Source organism: Phyllobates terribilis, unplaced genomic scaffold, assembly GCF_046119375.1.
Source record: "Phyllobates terribilis strain yellow unplaced genomic scaffold, ASM4611937v1 Scaffold_1__5_contigs__length_1240528914, whole genome shotgun sequence".
Taxonomy (NCBI): Eukaryota; Metazoa; Chordata; class Amphibia; order Anura; family Dendrobatidae; genus Phyllobates; species Phyllobates terribilis.
In genome coordinates, this window is record NW_027362761.1 from 763714290 (window position 1) to 763724095 (window position 9806).

The window sequence follows — 9806 nt, forward strand, 5'->3', positions numbered from 1 at the left end:
CACAGGACAGAGGTTGAGTCAACTTTAATCCATGTTAACTGGCTGCAAGTGTGATTTAGTTATTGCCAACACCTGTTATGTGCCACAGGTAAGTTACAGGTGCTGTTAATTACACGAATTAGAGAAGCATCACAGGATTTTTCAAACAGTGCCAATACTTTTGTCCACCCCCTTTTTTAGGTTTGGTGTGGAATTATATCCAATTTGGCTTTAGGACAATTCTTTTTGTGTTTTTTCATTGAAGACAAATTAAATGAAGATAATAATACCAAAGAATTTGTGATTGCAATCATTTTCAGGAAGAAACTGAGTATTATCTGACAGAATTGCAGGGGTGCCAATACTTTTGGCCACCACTGTATATAGTATTGGCACTGCTATGTATAGTACAAGCGATCAGACGATCACAGGTTCAAGTCCCTTAAGGCAGTGGTCCCCAACCTTATTTGCACCAGGGAAAGGCTTGAAGCAAGATCATTTTTCCATGGCCCAGCAAGGAGGGGGTGGGGTGGGCGGGGCTTTGGTCATATGGGGGCGGGGTAATGGAGGGATTTGGAGTTTAGTGCATACTTATCATATAGTGTAGACCAGGTCGCCGCCAGGAGCTATGCCAGGAGCCCCACATAATGTGCTGTGCCAGGAGCCGCATCACTGAGGCCCCATCACGCCCTGCAGCAGGACAGGGCAGCTGTCCTGACAGCTGCTGTTCAGCTGCATTTACTTCATCCCAGGGGCGGACACAGACTGTAGTGGGCCCCTGTGCAAGAAATTTTGGGGGCCCCCCCCCGCCCTTCATAAGGCAACAAAGTTATGTAAACATAACCCCCCCAAATGTGCATCGCTCACCCCCGTATGTGCAGCTCACCCCCGTGCATCTCTCATCCCCCTCCGTGCATCTCTCATCCCCTCCGTGCATCTCTCATCCACCCCCCGTGCATCTCTCATCCACCCCCCGTGCATCTCTCATCCCCTCCGTACATCTCTCATCCCCCCTGTGCATCTCTCATCCCCCCGTGCATCTCTCATCCGCCCGTGCATCTCTCACCCCCCCGTGCATCTCTCATCTCTCCCCTCCCCCCATGTGCATCTCTCATCTCTCCCCTCCCCCCATGTGCATCTCTCATCTCTCCCCTCCCCCCATGTGCATCTCTCATCTCTCCCCTCCCCCATGTGCATCTCTCATATCTCCCCTCCCCCCATGTGCATCTCTCCCCTGCCCCCCATGTGCATCTCTCATCTCTCCCCTCCCCCATGTGCATCTCTCATCTCTCCCCTCCCCCCCATGTGCATCTCTCATATCTCCCCTCCCCCCATGTGCATCTCTCCCCTGCCCCCCATGTGCATCTCTCATCTCTCCCCTCCCCCCATGTGCATCTCTCATCTCTCCCCTCCCCCCCATGTGCATCTCTCATCTCTCCCCTCCCCCATGTGCATCTCTCATCTCCCCCCCATGTGCATCTCTCATCTCTCCCCCCCATGTGCATCTCTCATCTCTCCTCTCCCCCCCATGTGCATCTCTCCCCTCCCCCCCATGTGCATCTCTCCCCTCCCCCCCATGTGCATCTCTCATCTCTCCCCTCCCCCCATGTGGATCTCTCATCTCTCCCCTCCCCCATGTGCATCTCTCATCTCTCCCCTCCCCCCATGTGCATCTCCCATTCCCCCCACTCCTAGTTAATTGTATTTAAAAAAAATAAAACTTGTTATACTTACCCCCTCATCCCCCCCGTGCATCTCTCATCCCCCCGTGCATCTCTCACCCCCCCGTGCATCTCTCATCTCTCCCCTCCCCCCATGTGCATCTCTCATCTCTCCCCTCCCCCCATGTGCATCTCTCATCTCTCCCCTCCCCCATGTGCATCTCTCATATCTCCCCTCCCCCCCATGTGCATCTCTCCCCTGCCCCCCATGTGCATCTCTCATCTCTCCCCTCCCCCCATGTGCATCTCTCATCTCTCCCCTCCCCCCCATGTGCATCTCTCATATCTCCCCTCCTCCCCATGTGCATCTCTCCCCTGCCCCCCATGTGCATCTCTCATCTCTCCCCTCCCCCCATGTGCATCTCTCATCTCTCCCCTCCCCCCCATGTGCATCTCTCCCCTCCCCCCCATGTGCATCTCTCCCCTCCCCCCCATGTGCATCTCTCATCTCTCCCCCCCCATGTGGATCTCTCATCTCTCCCCTCCCCCATGTGCATCTCTCATCTCTCCCCTCCCCCCATGTGCATCTCCCATTCCCCCCACTCCTAGTTAATTGTATTTAAAAAAAAATAAAACTTGTTATACTTACCCCCATGCGATCCCTGCAGAATCCTGGCGCTCATCCAAATCGCTGACACCAGGTTCTCCTGCCTTCCGGTCATGTGACGGCGCCGTCACATGACCGGAAGTCAGAGGAATTATGAGATGTCCTGGACCCGGCGCTTTGCATGGGGCCGGGGGCCCCATGAGGAGAGAGACGCACAAGAGGGGGGCTCCGAGGGGGCTCCTACCGGCCAGGCCCCATACTGGAGTCAGGGCAGTCATGCCCTGATGGCGGCCCTGCTGGAGGGGCCCCCTCTCCCTCGGGGCCCCCGTTCAATGAAAAGGCTGCACGGGCGGTAGTTCCGCCCCTGCTTCATCCTGCTTCAGGACCTGTGGTGACATCACAGTTATGTACCTTGATGTCATCACAGGTCCTCTACAGGTCTACCCTGCGGGAGTCTAGAACAGCGGGCAGCATCCACCCCAAACAGTGTGCTCTGAGCCACCGCAGACCAGAGCACACTGTCAATGTTTAGTGATTGTCTGTGGCGGTGCCGCGGACCGGCTGAAAAACCCCAACGGCCCGGTCCTGATCCGCGGACCGGCGGTTGGGGACCTCTGCCTTAAGGGAACAATTAAAAACAGTAAAAAGTGAAAAAAAACACTTTTAAAAATATGAATACAGTAAAATACAAACATTCAAATCACTCCACTTTCACCCCATTAAATATAAAACAATTACAAAAATAAAAAATACACATATATGGTATCGCTGCGTTCATAAAAGTCCCATCTATAAAAGTATAAAAATAAATTCTATCGGTAAATGGTGTGATAAGAAAAACAATCGAAACGTCAGAATTATGTTTTTCGGCAGCCGGAACATTACAATAAAATGCAATAAGAGGTGATCAAAACATCGTATCCACCTTAAAGTGGTATCAATTAAAAGGTAAGCTCTGAGCGCAAAAATAAACCAACAAACAGTACCATATCCTGAAACTCCAAAACTTTACTTGGAAAATGGCGACACGAGCAAAAATGGATTCATTTTTTTATAAAATTCCTAATGTTTTTTCACAATTTAAATAAAAAACTATACGTTTGGTATCTGTGTGGTCACTCTGACCTGGTGAATCAGTTTTACAATATAGTGAACATAGTAAATAAAAACAACAACTGTGGAATTGCACTTTTTTTTTTTGCAATTTCAACGCACTTGGAATTTTTTTCCACTTTCACATGATAAATTGAAAGGTGTCAATCAAAAATACAACTCGTCCTGGAAAAAAATCAAGCCCTCATACGGTTATGTGGATGGAAAAAAAAAGTTATGGCTCTTGGAAAAAGGGGAGGAAAAGACGAAAAAAAACATAAACGAAGGGGTCAAATAAAATAAAAAAAAGACAAATCTTGCTCTCCAAGCTTATATATGTTCACAGGATATAGTCCTCATAGATACACTATACACATAGGAGAGCTTTTTGTACAGTCTCATGCACACTAGAGTATTTATGATTCATTTGGTTTTCATTTTAAAAAGTTCCCAAAACAGTTATTAATTCTTCGGAACTACAGTAACTGCCGTTTACATGGCAGGAAATCTATACAAATAACTGTACACTGCAGTATGCTTGATTTGATGATGATGGGACTTTCCTTATAAAAGTATATATCAGCCCTTAGTAACCAATCACAGCTTTCACTTTTCAAGAGCTCTCTAAGTAATGAAAGTTGTGCCGCAATTAATTACTAAGGGAAGAAAAAAAAGTTTTATTAAGTTTCATAAAGTCACAAAACATGAATGAAAGCACCATAACAAAAGACATGGCAGCCATGTGTCCCCGAACTACAACAGCACCACGTCCTGTCACTTTTTCACTAGCCATGGCAGGCAAAGCAGCCAACAAGTGTGCACTTTTTGTTTTCCTAAGGCAAAACCAGAGTGGACCCTAGATGCAAATAAATCACCTTTCTTAAGGAATCAACTCCTAAAGAAAAGTTGTCACTTTAAGGAATTTTCCACAGACATCAGCACAGAAATAATGCAAATGTACCAAAAACCATCAGCACAATCAGTAAAGAGGTTGGATACATTTTTTTCTCTTAAATACATGTATTTGGGGATAAAAATCATTTTTGGTATTGAGTTTCAGAACAGATTTTGCACCCTTTGGCTTTGCCAGGCTCTTTGTTTAGCAGCACATTCAACCTGTGGTCATAAATCAGCTCAGAAAAAGACAAAGGCGTTACACCAAACTTCCCATTAGATTATCATATCGCGCTCACTGACGGTTTGTCAGTTAACTCCTTCTACAGCAAGCAATAAACAGTGCAACACTTTAAAAGAAATCCAATTGTAAGGGAAAAAAAAGTGCTCCCAAAGGTGGACAAACTATTTATACTGAAAGCAGCGTAAGTAGAGATAGATTCTGGCAAATTCAGCCCTGACAATACATTAATGACTAAGGAAGTAATGAATGAAGCCAGAAACTTGGAAATGTGAAGTCCACAGAGGGCATTGGCCAAGACATCAGGGACCACCAATAAAGAAATATGTATGATGCGATCACTGACCTGTGTCTGCCGACAAACTGACTGTGTCTGTCCCACCCGCCGCCACAGCTCTCAGCGACTGTTAGCAGGTTGGCGCCTCTGCGCATCAACGACATCACAGACCACGCCTACTGCTAGGACACATCAGATGATTGGTCACTAAGATCCTCTCACACGTCGGTGATTGGTAGTTGCCACATTAACTCAATAGACCACGCCCACCACGTACTCGCACCAGAGGAGCATGACACCGAGCAGAATAGTCAGACTCTGCACCGGACTGGTCCAGACAGAAGTCACAGACACATACGGGAAGCACATGCGCACATGACTCTCCCGCATAATCTCAGTTTACCTCACGTCTCGTCTTTCCGCAGAAATAGTGGCTATACAATAAAATATACCTCTAGCTAGCGGTATCCTGTGCAGCAGCTACTAGAAGCTCTGCAATGACATGAGAGACATGAGGCCGGTACAAGATCCCAATGCTCTAGTTCTCCTAATGGTTCTCAAAAACAGCCATACGGCCGTGACACAGGACAGTGCGGAGATCCCTGGGGTGATCCGTGGGTTTGTGGACGGGCCCATTGTAATAGTCCGGCCTTTACCAGAAGATGGTGAACTGCCCACGTTATGGCACTGTGCCTCCAGTAGGACGACACGCCAGGGCTGTCACTCACCTTCATTTGCGCGCCATTTCCTTCCATTCAGATGTAGTGTAGCCGCGTCCTCTCAGCAGTGTGAGGGCCACATGCAGCCTCCCTCTATGTCGTTTACCTCAAGCTCGGTGTGACAGAAGAGATGTAACTAGAGGAATTCCCCTCAGGAGCTGCCTTCTAACTATTCCCATGTGGCAAGCTGAAAATGACAGCCATTAACCTCTCCTTTGTCACTACAGTTCTACTTCATTGGGAACCTGTCACACATCCAGAAATGTCATCTACCTGCAAACATATGGTTAATCTGCAGGTGGTGTGTAAATCCTTACTACAGGGAGAAAATGAAGTCTAAGGCTATGTGTCCACGATGCAGAAATGCTCCGGATTTTTCCTGAGCGTTTCTGCATCTCCCTGGCAGAAAAAACGCATGCGGATTGTACGTGCGGATTGTACGTGCGGATTGTACATGCTGATTGTACGTGCGGATTGTACGTGCGGATTGTACGTGCGGATTGTACGTGCGGATTGTACGTGCGGATTGTACGTGCGGATTGTACGTGCGGACTGTACGTGCGGATTGTACGTGCGGATTGTACGTGCGGACTGTACATGTGGATTGTACATGCGGATTGTACATGCGGATTGTACATGTGGATTGTTCATGCGGATTGTACATGCGTTTTTCCTGCCAGGGACAAGCGGATGTGAAGCGTTCTTCACATGCATTTCCGCATGCGGGTTGTCAAGCGCTTTCCAAGCGATTTTAGCATCACTTGGAAAGTGCTTGTCAACTTCGTCACACTATATAAATCCATGCAAACTGCATGGATTTATATACTGTGGGTAAAAGAATAAATCTATACTTACCTTCCGATGGCCCCTGCAGTCTTGCTTCCCTCCGTTCTCCCTTGCCGGCAGCGGTACACTTAAGGACCTGCCGACGTCAGTGTTGCGTGACCCGTCACATGACTATAACGTCAGCGCAGGTCCTTCAGTCCATCGCTAGCTGCCGGCATGAAAGGACGAGTGTAGCGGGGGCCGCCAGAAGGTAAATATAATCTTTATTTTTTATTTTATTCTTTTTTTCACAGGTACTATGGTACCCGGGTCCGGAGGAGAGTCTCCTCTTCTCTAGACCTGGGTAACATCCGCACATTGGAACGCTTGGATTCCGCATGTGCTTATCTAGTGAAGCGGAATGTATGCGTTCTAATGCAAGTCAATGGCGGCGAAACCGCAGCGCTTCCGCAAAATAATTGGTACTGCTGCGGATTTTTCCGCAATGATAATCCTCAGTGGAAATTTCCGCAGCATGTGCACAGACATGCGGATTATCATTGGGGAACATGGCAGGCCTTCTACCATGCGTTTTTTAAGCATTTCTGCAGCGTTTTTGCCGCTGCGGAAACGCTTAAAAAACGCATCGTGTGCACACAGCCTTAAGCACCACTCCAACATCTTACTTTATGCGGCACTAGCCACGTTCACACGAGTATTTGGTTAGTATTTTACATCAGTATGTGTAAGCCAAAACCAGGAGAGGGTGATAAATACAGAAGTGGTGACGGGTTTCTATTATACTTTTCCTCTGATTGTTCCACTCCTGGTTTTGGCTTACAAATACTGAGGTAAAATACTGACCAAATACTCAATGTGTGCACATGGCCTTGGTCTTATACTTACCAGCCGTCATCTTCACCTTTTATAGACGCCGCTCCAGTCCTTTTCACCAGTTAACAATATTGAAATGTAAAAAATACACACGCTTGATATCACTCAATCATTTTCAAAATGTAAAACTAAATAAACCCGATCGGTAAAAGCAGTAGCAAGCAATAAAATCTAAACATCAAAATTGTGGTTTTTCGGTCGCCGCAATAACACAAAAAATGCAATAATAAGCGATCAAACCATAGTATGTAGCCCAATAAGGTATAAATAATAACACCTGTGTGTCACGCCAAAAACAAGCCGGACAGCTTCATTGATGTTAAGTTATGGGTCTCGGGAAATGGTTACACAAACCAATTTGTTTACTTTTTTTTTTTTTTTTACAAAATTCAGATTTTTTTTTTAGGCAATAAAATAGTAAAAAACTATACATGTTTGACCTCTCTGTAAATGTACTGACCTCGAGAATCATGTTTCCAGGTCATGTTTACTGTATAATGAACACCATAAACATAAAACCCAAAAAACAATGGTGGAAATGATTTTTTTTCACTGCAGTTGGAATTTTTTTGCCTTTTTTTCTTAGTCTAGATGGTAAAATGAATGGTGTCATTCAAAACTACATCTTCTACAAAAATAAGCACTCATATGTCTATGATAGGGCAAAAGTATAAAAATTATGGCTATTTAAGTAGGAGAGAAAAAAATGAAACAAAAATGAAAATTGGCTGTGCAGGGAAGAGGTTGAACAATTAACAAGATACTTGCTTTTTTTAAATTCAGAGAAAATCATTGTAAATATGCCCAAGCGTCTTATGGATGTCTTTTTAGCGTTCCCATTGACTTCCATTGTAACATATTGATCGTTTTCCAAGTTGAAAACGCCTGAAGAATGGCCAGGTCTTTGATAAGTATGGCAGAAATACACACAGAAATACATGCAGTTAAACACTTTGACGTGCTATCCTTTAAGTTATTAATGGTTGTCTAAGGAAGGTTCTGTTATGCTGAATGCACGCAGGCACTTTTCTACAGGAAAACGCCAGGCCACATGTTGCTTGTGCTACTGTGAACAACCTGCGTGGCCTTCATGTGCTACCGTTGCCCGCAGCATCTCCGAAGTTTTCTCCCATTGGCCACGTCTAGGACGTCATTGGTCCACATTTGCAAAGGGAGCTGCCAGCAGTGGATCTTGATGATTTGTGTGCCTGAATGCAATCACGTGGCAGAACATTCCTCAGACAACCACTAATAACCTCATTGACATAAGGCATTTAAGTGCGTGTATTTCTGCGTGTGGCACTCATACTTGATAGTGAATAAATTGAGATGTTTAGAAAATTTTGTTTCTATATTTTCATCTTTCGCATATCATTGACATGTCTGTCAATCCTGTGATTTTCATAGTTCCATGACTTTCCCTGGGTGTTGGAATCTAAAAGTTGAGGAGTATATACCCCTATTCTGTCAGTATGCAAAACGGATAGCATAAGGACAGCATACTGAACAATACCAGACAGTTAGTTCACCCCTTACCATTACCCCGATTGCCAACGCACCAGAGCAATTGGGAAGAGCCGGGAAAATCCATCTAATTGATGCGCCAATTCTAGGGCAGCTGCAGGCTGTTATTTTTAGGCTGGGAAGGGCCCAATAACCTTTGCTGGTTATCAAAAATAAGGGCGACTACCCGTCATTTTTTTTTATTTATTATCTTAATACATGTACAGTAAATTTCACACATAAAGTACTAATTATATATCTCACGGATATCTATCCTCTATCTATCTTTCTATCTACAGTATCTATCTTTAACACCTAAACATCTGTCATTCCTATTCTGCATTCTATTCCAGTACGTGTCACATGGATGATGCACACGGACGGCACATGGATGGTGCACACGGACGGCACACGGATAACACACACGGACACGGATTGCACCGGTACTGGTTTATCAAGTACCAGAAATATCAGGAAGTATGAAGGGGGCCTAAGAGAGTGCTACCTCATCTGTCTAATTTTTTGTGTTTGGTACTTTGGTACTAACATGAACCAGAAACCACCAAAAGTAGTGCATCTGACTTTGCCATTTACCCTTGGAGTGCTGGCCACTGCCATTGTTTTCAATGAGTTCGTCAGGGGTATGTTCACATGGAACTGTTTAACATGGATTTTGATACATATAATAAATCTGCTTAATAAGTCACATCAAAGAGTATTCAAACAGTACCAAAGCAGTTTTTGGTGTGGATTTTGAAGCAGATCCACATCAAAGTCCACATAAAAAACTCCATGTGAACATACATACCCTAAGATACTAAAATCAGTCCATTGTGTCCATTTTAGTATTGAGGCTGATATGGCCAGCCAGTGATGATATGACTTCTGTAGGGGCCATTTTTTGTCTCTATAAGGCCACGGTCACACGTTCAGTATATGGTCAGTATTTCACATCAGTATTTGTAAGCCAAAAGCAGGAGTGGGTAAAAAACATGCAGAAGTGGTGCATGTGTTTCTATTATACTTTTCTTCTGATTGTTCCACTCCTGATTTTGGCTTACAAATACTGATATAAAATTGTGACAAAATATTGAATGTGTGAACGTGGCCTAAAAGTCATATCAGCCCCACTGGGAAAAACAAGATTTTTCAATACTTAGGCATATCTATAGTG